A 13,800-nucleotide genomic window follows, 5' to 3' on the forward strand; every position below is an offset into this window, starting at 1 on the left:
TCTCAATGCAGGGGTCTCTAATGCGATGCCTGTCAAACGTTTTTGGGAAATGGACGGGGCCAGATAGGGAATTTGACCACCAGGGTTTCTGACTGGCTTTGCAGATTTTCTTTTTAATGTTGCATTGGCAGCATCTGCCGTCACAGCAGGAGAATCTGCACTGTGTTACTGGAGTTAAGCCACAGCACTCATTCTATGGCTGACTCTGTCTCCAGTAGAATCACATAATCATAGAGTTGGAAGAGGCCATACAGGCCACCTAGTCCCACCCCCTGCTCAACGCAGGATCAGCCCTAAGCATCCTAAAGCATCCAAGAAAAGTGTGTATCCAACCTTTGCTTGAAGACTGCCAGTGAGGGGGAGCTCACCACCTCCTTAGGCAGCCTATTCCACTGCTGAACTACTCTGACTGTGAAAAATTTTCAGTAGCTGCATTTTGTTGCTACGCCCACCATGCAATTGCCACAATCCCAAGTGTGCCCTAAACTCTGGGGAACCTGGTTTAAGGGGCCATTTGATTTAGGAATTCTGAACTTCCCCGGGTCTCCTTTGGGGAAATCAGTACTCTCAAAGGGTTGGTCCAGCTTTGGGGTGGCTCCAACCAGCTGTCTGATTGGTGAAAAGCCTATGCTGGAGATCTGCCTCATGGATTATAGTAAGAAAGAGAACTGAGGATAAAATCAGGGACTATGGTCAGAAAGAGAACTGAGTATAAAACCAGGGACCGTGGCAAGAAAGAGAACTGAGGATAAAACCAGGGACCGTGGCAAGAAAGAGAACTGAGGATAAAACCAGGAACCATGGCAAGAAAGAGAACTGAGGATAAAACCAGGGACAGAGGTAAGAAAGAGAACTGAGGATAAAACCAGGGACAGAGGTAAGAAAGAGAACTGAGGATAAAACCCAGGACCAAAGAAAGAAAGAGAACTGAGGATAAAACCAGACCGTGGCAAGAAAGAGAACTGAGGATAAAACCAGACCGTGGCAAGAGAACTGAGGATAAAACCAGACCGTGGCAAGAAAGAGAACTGAGGATAAAACCAGGGACTGAGGTAAGAAAGAGAACTGAAGATAAAACCAGGGACTGTGGCAAGAAAGCTAGCTGGATCCATGCCTCTTTTTGGTAGTTTCAATTATATTATGAGGACCAACTACTGTAAGCAATGATGTAACAAACCACTATTGCATACTTTGGAAAACGCAAAACAAAACAGAATTCCGTTTTTGGGTCCAAAATATGTTGAAATCCAAAACCAGATATTGTGATCCACTGGATGACATTGATTTCCAGTCTGTCTTGACTGGCATATACATCCCTTTCTTCTTATGACAGTTCCATTTGTCTGCAATCCTCTTATCCAGAAACCTGCTGACTTTGATTTATATTCACACCTGGAAAGGCGCTTACACGGCCCATGCCTCTAATAATCCCTAGTGGCATGAAAACATCATTAATCTAACTACTCTTGTCCCAGCGCAACTAAATCTCTCCCGATCTACTTCTCAGGAATATCGTCATCTACTGGAACAATAACAAAACAAATGCCAAGGGAATCAGGGCCAGAACTGATGCGAGGTGGGAGTTCTGCATAAAGAGCAAGGCCCCCAATTCCTCTCAAGGGTTAATGGCTACAGTAGACTTTCTCAGGCAAGCTCTTGTGAAACCCTGGGGTTTCTTGCCAGCCCTGGAAAGGTCTCCTGAATGGGTGGAAGTTAATTAATTTTTATATACTTTTAAACTTCATTAAACATTGATCAGGTGATACGACCACATATGGTCATGTTGCTTGAATTCTGAGGGGCTAAAGGCCTCAACTATGACCTGCTTTCTTGCAAATGGACAGCAGTGTAGCAAATAGGGATGGGCAATGAAAAGAAGATCCAGATGGTTTCCCATTTGGACCAAAGTGATTTGTCTAAATCACCTATGGTGTAGTTTGATTCGGCACCATTGAAACCAAAGGTGTCATTAAAGTTTGTGGGAATTTTCCCCTTGCTGTCTTTACTGGGCTTTTGGGGAAGGACTAAAGGGAGAGGCACCAAACTTGCAGTGTGGCTGCGGGAGCCTCTCCTCCAATGAACCCCCAAGTTGCAAAACTTTTGGACCAGGGGGGTCCAATTCTAGGGTCACACATTGCCCCCACCCAATCTCCATTATTCCCTATGGGGAGAACAGACCAGAGAATCTGTTTTTTCCTCATCACAGGAAATAATGGAGTTTGGCTTGGGGCACCCCCTTTGGGTGCCCCTAAGACTGGACCCATAGTCCAAGCTTTTTGCAGCTTGGGGGTTCTTTTGAGGAGGAGTTCCCGCAGCTACACTGAAAGTTTGGTGCCTGTACCTCTAGAGCCCAGGAAAAAAGGGGGGGGAACCTTCTCCCCTTTCTTGCTTGAATTGCCACTTTCTTGAATTGCTGAATTGCAATTCGGCGATTTGAGCAAGGCTTATTTAGCCATTTAAACATATTGAGAAAATAGCTGCAAAGCCCGTTCCTAAGAACAGGCCTTGAAAGGGTCCCCTCCCCTGGCCCCCAGCCAGGCAACCTAAGGTGGCTTTGGGCCGCAGCTCGCAGCCAGATCAAGTGGGTCAGGCGGGAGCTGGGCAGCTTGTTAGCAGGGCCGGAACAGACCTCCTTAGCAGGCAGTCAGCAGGCTGGGAGGCTCTCGTCAGCAGGCCCAGCCTAGCAGGCCAAGAGGTCCTCGTTAGCAAGACATCCACCACAACCCTTTGCCCAGGGCCCTGTCACCTGCTGCTGGCTCCAGGCACTGAGGTGTCTGAGAACAAAGAGGCTAGAGTCCAGGGATGGAGGGCGGGAGCTGCAGGGGCAGGGCCAATCAGGGCAAAGCTGTCTACACCCAGATTGGACCTATTCCAACTTGGACAGCCAAACACATCCCACCCCCTAGGCTGTTTCACAAATATATAGAGGAACAACAATGGATAAGGATGGCAATTCAGACCAGATTCAGCCAATTTGTGCCCGAATCACAGGTGAATTATGTACTTTTTGGGTGGATCGAATTGCACATCCTTAGTTGAGCTAAGTTCTTCAGTTTCATGAGTGAAAGCCTGTGCCATCTAATACAAATCTTAAAAGCCATTCTCAATTTGGGCCCTGGAACATTTGAAGGAGGCCACAGACTGAAAAATGTGAGAAGGGGAGCCCAACAGGTTGATGGGGGTCCCTGGGAACTGAAATGCCCTTTTCATGAAATAATAAATTGCTAGATTCAGCCTTCATCATGGTAAAGAATAAGAAATCAGGTAATTGTTCCTTTTGTGTCTCCTTGGATGAATGCATTCAAGAAAACAACACGAATGCACCTGCTTCTCTTGGTCAAATGTCCTAAACTTTGGCTTCATACAGTCTTTTTAAAAGCTTTGCCAATATGACAGAATGTTCAAGCTTTCTTGTTGTTCAATAATAAATGATTTTCGGTCTATCTGCTGGCCTTCCTAAAAGGGCCGTGACCCCAAAAAGGTTAAGAATGTTAGATATTGTAGCTAATTTTCTTGTCTCCTGTGCTGCATGATTTGAGAGGCTTGTGCTGCAGACAGATGAACGTATTTTTTTGAGATTCATCCTTAAAAATGTTATATGTTATATAATGTTATATAGGGATCTGGCCGAGCCCCTATGTGGTTTTCCTTTTCGGGAGGGACCCTGATCTCAATTCTCACCATGGCCAAGGAGAGCTGACAACGTTCCCTGCTCCACTCCCCCACTCTGGAACGACCTTGTAATCCTTGTAATGGACAAAGCAGAGATGAGACAAAGGAAGGTGTGCCCTTTGAGCATGTGCAGAGTGTCGTTCTCACACTAGAGAGTTAAACATTGTTGATCCTCAAATGTCTGCACATGGCAGCAGAAGACAGGACTTCTAAATAAGTTTTGACAAAAAACAACTTCCCAGTGGGAAGGGTGGGAAGAACAAAGATGGTGCCGTGGTTAAGAGCAACAGCCTCTAATCTGGTTTGAATCTCCGCTCTGCCACATGCAGCCAGCTGGGAGACTACAGGCCAGTCACAGTTCTCTCAGAGCTCTCTCAGCCTCTCCTACCTCGCAGGGTGTCTGTTGTGGAGAGAAGGAAGGTAGGTGAGTGTAAGTCGCTTTGAGACACGTGAAACCGCTGGGTGACCTTGAGCCAGTCCCACTTTGCTCAGAGCTCTCTCAACCCCACCTGCTGAAGAGATTGTCAGTTGTGGGGAGAGGAAGGGAAGGAGATGGTAAGCTGCTTTGGGACTCCTTTGGGCAGTAAAAAGCGGGGTATAAAACCCCAACACTTCTTTTTCAGTCTCAGCTCTAGAATGAACTTCACTTCAGGCCAGTCACTTTTTCTCCCTCTTTCAGCTGCACCTACAATTCTGTGCATACTGTTGGGAAGAGGAGAAGATCTCTACTCCCCTGAGCTCCCTGAAGGAGCAACACAGAGCTGGAAGGGAACTCAGGGGTCATCTAGTCCAACCCCCAACACCCTGCAAGAAACTCACAGCTACCTCCACCCCACTCAAATTGACACCACCTTAAACAAACAAAAAAAAGTTTCAGTTCCCCAGGACTGCGATTTCTCCACCTCTACGAGAGACCCTGCAGAGCCAGCCAGTCTGAGACCATGACGGCCAGTCGATGACGATGGGATAGGGCCGCTCCATGCATCTCCCCAGCGACTCATGCCACATACATTCACCCTCGCCCAGAATCTCAGTCAAGAACACCAAAGCCAGAGAAATCCACGGGCGTGGGCTTCAGCAGCAGTCCAAGACCCGCGCGAGCTCCTGAGCATACGCAGAGGGCTTTCCTCCGAGACGCGTTCAACTGCAGCCCGCCCGCCCTCCGGCGGCGGAAACCGGCGTCCCCCACCCACCCCACCCCACCCCCGAGCATCGGAGAAGGGGGTCCTTCAGTCACGCTACCAACAGGTGGGTCATCCCTTTCCCCAAGCCGCCCCACTTTCAGGATGGGGAGGGTGCTGCACACCCACCCACCCACCTACCCAAGTCTCCCCCGCCCCCCGGGTTCCTTGCAAGAGGGCTTAACGCCTTCCCGGGCAGCGCAGCGGAGCATCCGCCGGGCCCCCCACCCTCCCGAAGGACTCGCCCGCATCCTCCTCCCGAACGACTCACCTCCCCGCCGGCCGGCCACGAACTCTTCGGCGGACGGACGGACGGCGCCCGGCGAGACCCCGCCGCTGCGGCTGCAGAGAGCCCGCTCAGAGCGGCGAGGCGAGCGGAGCCATGGGGAGAGCGGCGGAGGCGCTGCTGCAGGACTGCAACGACACGCGAGCGCGGCCAAGGAGACAAGGGCTGCCGCTTCGGGCTCCGGCGCGCCGGCGAGGAAGCTCTGCGGCGCCCCCTGCAGGCCGCCGCCCGCCCGGGCCCCAGGCGCTCCGCGGCTGCTGCAAACTGGGCGCGGGGAGCGGCCCTACGTGGCCGGAAAGGAGCGCGCTCTGGACGCTGGACGCGCAGCGAGGCTAGAAACGGGAGCGTTTGGGAGACCGCAGGGGGATGGTGCCCACGTGGTCCGCCAAACCGGCCTCTCGGGGCGCTTGGGCAGGGGTGGGATCCCAGGTCTGACCTATCAGAGTGACAGGAGATCCCCAGGCTGAGGAGATCCGTTCCCCTGGGGAAAATGGATCATTCGCACGGCAGGCCAAACGGTGGTTGTCCAGATGCCCATGGACTACAATTACCATGAGCCGCTGCCAGCATGCTCCTGGTAATTGTAGTCAATTGTTTGACTACTCCTGCTTTAGAGCAGGGGTAGTCAAACTGCGTCCCTCCAGATGTCCATGGACTACAATTCCCAGGAGCCCCTGCCAGCGAATGCTGGCAGGGGCTCCTGGGAATTGTAGTCCATGGACATCTGGAGGGCCGCAGTTTGACTACCCCTGCTTTAGAGGGTGGACTCCATGGCATTACGCTTCCCTGAGGTCCCTCCCCACCCCGATTGCTGGCCACTCCCGACTGCACCCCCAAAGTCTCCAGGCCTTTCCCAGCCCAGAGTTGGCACCCCCAGGTGCGTGTTAAGTGCCCTCAGGCCGCTTCCGACTTAGGGACGCCCCTATGAATCAACCTGTGGTGGATGGCCCAGGCTAGCCCAATAGTCTCGGATTTCAGAAGCTCCATAGGGTCAAGCCTGGTTAGTATCGGGAAGGGAAACTGCCCCCAAAATCCCGTGTTCAGCAGAAGCAGGCAATAGCAAACCCCTGTTGTTGTTGTTGTTATTAAATTTATTGACTGCCACTCGCAAAATTGGCTCGTGGCGACTTACAAACGTGTCCACTAAAAACCCCAATAAAACGCCATTAAAATGGACAATAAAACACAAAAACAGCAACAACTTGGCGAAATCACCTCCTCATCATCCCCCCCCCCCATCCCTACCTCAAGGGGAAAGAAAAGAGGGCCAAGATGACACTGACTGCTGCAGGGGGGGGCCACGCTGATCTTCCTCGCTGCCCCCAACCTCAACCATAGACCTGGCGGAAGAGCTCCATTTTGTAGGCCCTGCAGAATGCCGAAATCTCCTGCAGGGCCCGCAGCTCACCCGGGAGTTCATTCTGGCCCTGGCCCTGGTCGAGGCTAGGCGTGCTTCCCTGAGGAACTAATGTCTCTTGCTTCGAAATTTCTCTGAATGTCCCTTGCTTCAAAAGCCTCCGGGGGCTGCCAGAAGTCAGCCAAGAGCAAAAGTAAAAAAATAAAAGCCCCATGTGATTATCAGCCAAGATGATGTAGCTTCCAGGATTGAGTTGATTCAGCTCATGCTGGGTCTTCCGCTTTTCCTGCTGCCTTCCATTTTTCCTAGCGTGATTGTTTTTCCCGCAAAGTCCTGTCTTCTCATGATATGACCAAAGTACTTTAGCTTAAATTTAGATCAAGATGGGCAGCCATATTATTCTCCAAGAGCTCAGGAGCGCCTCAAAGACAAACAAAATTTGTGGCAGCTTTTGTGAGTCACTGCTCACTTCTTCAGATATCAGAAAAGCTCATTTCCTGTCACACGTTTTGTTACTTTTTAAGCTGCTGCTGGACTCTTACTCTTTTCTGCAGTGTCAGGGGATTTCCACACCCTTTAGAAATAGTGAGATATTTACCTTTCTTTGTCGTTATATTCTGGCCCCTCCATATGATGTCATCAGCATGCAGCATCTGAGCAGTAAACAGCCGGCTACATCCTCCATTTTAAAGTGCTAGGTGAATCCCAAAAAGTGGATTCACCAACATATGTAGCACTAACTACCAGAGAGCAACCAGCAGGCCACCAGCAAAAAAAAATGTATGGAAGTGAAGAAGCACTATCTCCGCCACCAACATCCCGCCCTCGCACCCTCTTCCTTCTCTGAGGGATGGGAGTTGTTTTTTTTTTAAGTGAACTGCCTGGAGCAACGAATAGGCATTCAGTCATGCAGGCAAAGGCAAAACATTTCCCCCCAAAAGTTGTAGCACAAAGCATGCCTCTCTAAGCTTCCCCCCCACCCCAATCAGGAATGAGATTTATTTTAAAAGAAGCAAGACTCATGATTCCACAAGCGGTGGCAATAATGAAGCATTATACATAGGTGTTTCACTGGAAAACTATTGATTTTTTAGAAAATTAGCGGGCTTCACGGGTTCTTTAAAGCATGGAGAAAGGGGATTGGCTGCCTGGCTTGATGGACAGGCAGAACTTTCAGAGGATTGCATGTGTAGCTGGGTACTAGTAGCACATGGTTTGCATCTGTCACCAAGCCCCGCCCACCTGCCCACCCACTCCAGGTGCCAAATAGACTAGGTACGCCGTTGCTCACAGGGTTGTTGTTACAAGGACAAAATGGAGGGGGGGGGGAAATGGAGTCCCTGTGGGTGGGGGAATAAGCAGGCTATAAATAGCTCAATGGTTAGGATTTTCATGAGTCACCCCAGGAATTACATCTTTAAAAGGCATCATTGACTCTTATTCATAGTCGGGGGTTTGGTTTGGTTTGTCGGGCTCCATCTTGCAGAGCTTTCAATCATCCAGTCAGCAGAGTTAATAAGATAATGCTTCCAGGGATGACACCAGCCAAAATTTCGTTACCAGCCTGCGGTGTCTGCAGCCTGCTGAGAGGTTTCATCTGCCATCCAGACATTCCTTCGTTCCGACTTGGAAGGGAACGACAAATACGAAAAGCCATAGATGGTCGTCTTCAGTGTCTTGTCTATCAACAATAGCCTGGCCATCTCTCTTCCTCAGCAGGGCCCTCTGTTCCGCCGGTGTTAAAACGGCTCGAGGGGAAGCCATTGGGGGTGTGCTGCCACGTCGGGTAGATTCCCACGGAGGGGAATGAAATCCACGTCGGAATGCCACATTTCGCCACAGGCAAATTGCACACAAGCTCTTCATTTGCAGACTCAGTCCCAAAGACGAATGTTTCGGAGGGTAGCAATGGTGGGCTGCAGGAGAACTGCTAGATTTGGGTCCTTTGGCACTGCAGAATAGCTGCTCTAGTTCTTTAAATTGCTACTGGGCTTGACTCGACAATGGGATGCGCAATTAAATGCATTGATCGGGCTCATAAGTTTAGCTCAGGATTTCTCAACTAATCTGGTGTGCTGGGTTAGAATCCCTGTTCCTCCCCATACAGCCAGGTGGGGCTCATCACAGCCCTGATAGTGCTGTTCTCAAAGAGCAGTTCTGTCAGAGCTCTCTCAGCCTCACCTCCCTCACAGGGTGTCTGTTGTGGGGAGAGGAAAGGAAAGCGATTGTAAGCTGCTTTGAGACTCCTTCAGGCAGTGAAAAATGGGGTATAAAAACCACCAATTCTTCTTCTCCTTTGAATTCTTTGACCTCAGTGTTTTAGCTGGAGTTGTTATCAATTCTTTAAATGGTACATTTCTTTCAGGCACTGGATATTTGGGGGTGGGAGTTGTGCACACAGAGTGAAGAAAAGGAGAGATGCTATCAAAGAGCCAAGAGGACAGGCAGAGCTTCAGTCCAATGCTAAGGGATGGGTCATTGATTGGGTTTTGAACATGACCTTCTACAAATCAAAAGAGCCTCTTTCTGCCTTATTCTGACAGCAACTGCTGGAACGGTTCACTCCGAGACCTTGGTTCCTTTTCTCTTCTGATTTTCATCTGCTGCTCATACCCTTCCCCCTTTGTTTCAAGTGAACTTTCCGGAAGATGGGTAGTCACCAGATCTGAACAGTATAGCACCATCAAGGGGGTCGATTTACCGCTAAGTTTCACGTCTGTATTGAAAGGGACCTCATGTGGATTCCAGAAGCAGTTAACCAAAAATGTCCCCTGGCTGGCAACGATTCCCCCTCTCCCATGCTGCAGGCATTGCCTCTGTGCTAAAGAAAGTACTGTAAATAAAAAAAACTCCAAGCAAGAAATTGTGATGGGCTGGATGTGGGCTTCTTTGCTTGTTAAATTGACCCGTCCTGTATGGTGGAGGGACTTGTGGTTTGGCTTTTCCAGAGCAACTAAAACATTTAGACAAGTAATTGTTCCCACAGATTTCTTTACATGCTACTTCCCTTGGGCTTGCATTCTTGCCCCAGAGGGTTGGACCAGAACCAGTGGGTTGAAATTAATTCAAAAGAATTTTTGGGCTAAACATCCGGAAGACGTTCCTGACAGTTAGAGCGGTTCCTCAGTGGAACAGGCTTCCTTGGGAGATGGTGGGTTCTACTTCTTTGGAAGTTTATAAACAGAGGCTAGATAGTCATCTGATGAACTGAGGCAGATTGTGAGTGGGTGGGTGGGCAGGAAGGGATGTGCCAGTGTTTGTCTCTTGTGGCCCTTCCTTGCATGCCCAGGGATTTACTAATTGCTACTGTGGGATGGTAGGTGAATTTCCTCCAGGCCAGGCTGGATTCTGGAGATTTCTTTTTGGTGGAAGGGGATCATTTGGGCATGAAATTGGGGTCACTGTGGGTGGGCAGGTAGTTGTGAGCTTCTGCATTGTGCAGGGGGCTGGACTAGATGACCCTGGGGTTCCTTCCAACTCTGTGATTCCATAATTCTATCTTCAGAACACGAACAGGTACCCCTAAGTACTTTAAAGCAGTGATCCCCAACCACCGGGCCGTGGCCCGGTGCCAGGCCGCGAAGGCCCTGGCACCGGGCCGCGGCTCCCTCTCCCCCTCCCCCCCAGTAAGAAACTTCCCAGGCCGCAAGCTTGCGGCCCAGCAAGCTTCTTACTGTGGGAGGGGGTGAAGAGGGAAGCAGGGCCATGCACTCGAAATGCGCATGTGCAGCCGAAAACGTGCATGCGCGGCACGAAAGTGCTGCACATGCACGTTTTCGGCCACGCATGGCGCATGCCTGGAATGCGCGGCTGGGCAATCGCCCTCACTGCTGCCACTGGTCCCCAGCCTGAAAAAGGTTGGGGACCACTGCTTTAAAGAATCAGAGTCAACTATGATTCATACCAGAAGGTGTTTCATTTAGGGGCAAATCACCTATTTCCAAGTCTGTATGTCTTTGTGTGGCTTTGTCAACAAATGTGCATTGGGGGTGCCTCGCTGAGAATTCATCTCCCGGGGAGCAATTTGGAACAGGATTGGGGCATGCAGAGAAATGGGAGGGCTCATGTTAAATTGAAATTGTACTATGGCCCCACTGGAGAAATCTACATGGAGACCTCAGTACATGTACATCGCTGGGACTCTCTGGTCTTTGAGCAAAGAAATCTATGATAAAAATGGTTTCTGCTTATTAAAGCCCTAGTTCTGTGGTTGTCTGTTTGTTTTCTTCAATGAAGACTTCTCAAGGTTCTGGACCAGGGGTAGTCAAACTGCGGCCCTCCTGATGTCCATGGACTACAATTCCCATGATCTGGGAATCTGCTGGCAGGGGCTCATGGGAATTATAGTCCACGGACATCTGGAGGGTCACAGTTTGACTATCCCTGTTTTAGAGGCTTCCTCCACAGCAGGCCTGAAGGGAGGGGGAGCAGAATCCTGAGCAAGAGCAACAATTGGCCCTGAGTGGAGGATATTCCACCAATAGGAGGCTTCGGAACCTTCAGCATTTCGTCAGGGTGTCCGGTCACAATTGTATGTATATAGACCCGGGGTAGTCCAACTGCGGCCCTCCAGATGTCCATGGACTACAATTCCCACAAGCCCCTGCCAGCGAACGCTGGCAGGGGCTTGTGGGAATTGCAGTCCATGGACATCTGGAGGGCCGCAGTTGGACTACCCCTGTTCTGGACTCTTGGAATCAATCTGCATTTTAAAGGCAGCCACTTCTTGGCATTCAAAAGTGCCTTTTTGATGCCTGGCTCAGTAGCTCCTGCTATGGATCTGAAACGGACACTCTTTCTGTGATGGATGCCTTCAGGTGCAGCTTTGGCCTAAGAGGAAGGCATTAGCGTTTCTCAAAAGCGCAGTCTCTCGTCCGTCAAACAGAGTGCCCATTAGCAAGGCTGGCCGTGGACGCATTCATGCACGAACTATGTGGATGCTGACCATGACATTCCTCATAGGCATTCTCGCCTCTGCATAATGAAACTACATATTAATATTTTAGGGATACCAGAAACTCCTACAAAGAACAGCAGCAGAAGAAGAGCTTTTCAGTACCTGAAGGGGTCCCAAACACCCCCTTTTCACTATCCAAAGGAGACTCGAACACGTTTCCCTCTCTCTCTCTCTCCGCATAAGACACCCTGTGAGGCAGGTGGAGCCGAGAGAGCTCTAAGAGAACTGCAGTGTGAGAACAGCTCCAACGAGACTGTGACTAGCTCAAGGCCTCCCCTGCTGGCTGCATGTGGAGGAGGCGTGAGGAATCAAACTGGTTCTCCAGACCAGAGGCTGCCGCTCTTAACCCCTACGCCACGCTGACTTTCACCCCAGTGCAGAGCCAGGGGCATCTTCCAAGGGCTGGCTAGATCCAAGTCCAACTGACTGAGCACCTGGTCTGCTCAAATGCAAAAGGCCTGAATTGCTCCAGGTTGGCGATTGTGGTAGATTCTTAATTATCATTCCAAACATGATGTCTTTTGAAGCTGACTTATCGCTGGTTTTGATAGTGTGCCACAAGGTGGATCACGCCCATGTCATAGTTGCGAACGCTCTCCCAAGGGTAGTCAAACTGCGGCCCTCCAGATGTCCATGGACTACAATTCCCATGAGCCCCTGCCAGCATTCGCTGGCAGGGGCTCATGGGAATTGTAGTCCATGGACATCTGGAGGGCCGCAGTTTGACTACCCCTGATGCTTATTTGAAACTGTCCCTTGCATTCGCTAGGTTATAGAAGCACACCCCGAAGGAAAGGCACCAGTGAGAAACGCATGCAATGGAGAGGCCAGGATGAGCTCTTTCTGAGACATGGGCCCTTGGTAGGAATTGCTGTAAGTGAGCACCACCTGCAGGCAATCAACGACAAGTGCATACAGTTCCTGAGCAGCCATGGAAGAACTTGCATGAAAACTGTTGCTCCCATTTTTCCCACAGGCCCTAAGGGGGTTGCCAGCCTCCTGCTGATGCCTGGAGATTTCCTGGAATTGCAGTGGCTCTCCAGACAGCAGAGAGAAGTTCCTCTGGAGCCAGCTTGGTGTAACGGTTAAGAGCAGCGGCCTCTAATCTGGAGAGTCAGGTTTGATTCCCCATTCCTCCCCCACAGGCAGACACATGGATAGCCTTGGGCCAGTCACAGTTCTCACAGAGTTCTCTCAGAGCAGTTCTCTCAGAGCTCTCTCAGCCTCACTCACCTCACACTGTGTTTGTTGCGGGGAGAGGAAGGGAAGGCGATTGTTAACTGCTTTGAGACTACTTTGGGTAATGAAAAACAAGATACAACAACACAGCTCTTCTTCTTCTGGAGAAAATGGTTGCTGTCTGTCTGTCTGTCTGTCTGTCTGTCTGTCTGTCTGTCTGTCTGTCTATCTATCTATCTATCTATCTATCTATCTATCTATCTATCTATCTATCTATCTATCTATCTATCTCTTGTTGTGCCCAGTTGATTGCAGGTGAGCCAGTCGTATCGCTGCAAAACCATTCAGGAACCCGAAAAATACACAGCAGCAGTGTTATTAATTCCTTCCTAATTTAGGCGAGGGAGTGACCCCTTTACTGCTTCGGAGGATCTTTGCCCCCCTTTTCTCAGAAGGGCTCAAGACAGGTTCCTAGACCGAGTGTGCATGAAAAATACTCCCGACATCCATGGAAACTCTTCTTAACTGTCCATCAAGGCTTTAGATTTCCTCCTGCCTTCAGGGCCTCAGACTGCAGCTGTTCCCGTCTCATTTGGGAGCATCACTCAGCGATTCTTCCTTGTGCCAAGGCAATGCCTAAGGGCACCATGCTCCTCTCTGGCTCAGCAAAGCCGAGTGCCTTCCTCCCATCTTTCTGCGGGGAGTTTGCGTGCATGTCCAAGATCCCTCTCCTGTCTTTGCTTTCTGTGACATGTGAATAACTCCAGCTCCCGAGCCTAAATAATCTGCACTGCATCCGTATCACAAACTATTTAAACTAAGAGTCCAGTAGCCCCTTTAAGACCAACAAAGATTTATTCAGGGCGTGAGCTTTCGAGTGCAAGCACCCTTCGTCAGACTATGATCTTCATACATGACAGGGAATATATAGCAAAAATCAATTCTTTTACATCTGTTTCACAACCAAATACAGCCAATGACAATCCTTTGTCAAAACAGCCAATCAGTCCCCTAGAATTCAGTGTACTTTACAAAGAGAAACCAAAATGCTACCATATACACTCCAATGCCCCAATTACTGGACCTAACAGCGTCACCTATACCATCAAAGGATTATACACCTGCTCATCTTCAAACTTGGTATATGCCATTCAATGCTGCATTGTTG

At 49.9% G+C, this 13,800-nt stretch overlaps 1 protein-coding gene across 1 annotated transcript in view; it reads right to left on the reverse strand.

The window, feature by feature from the left end:
* RERG (RAS like estrogen regulated growth inhibitor) overlaps positions 1 to 5,383 on the reverse strand; it is a 118,890-nt gene extending 113,507 nt beyond the window's left edge. Inside the window, exon 1 of the mRNA XM_077340690.1 lies at positions 5,125 to 5,383. The gene's annotated coding sequence lies outside the window, so the exon portion shown is untranslated. The remainder of the gene's footprint in view (positions 1 to 5,124) is intronic.
* Positions 5,384 to 13,800: the final 8,417 nt, after the last annotated feature.

This window comes from Paroedura picta, chromosome 5, assembly GCF_049243985.1.
Source record: "Paroedura picta isolate Pp20150507F chromosome 5, Ppicta_v3.0, whole genome shotgun sequence".
Taxonomy (NCBI): Eukaryota; Metazoa; Chordata; class Lepidosauria; order Squamata; family Gekkonidae; genus Paroedura; species Paroedura picta.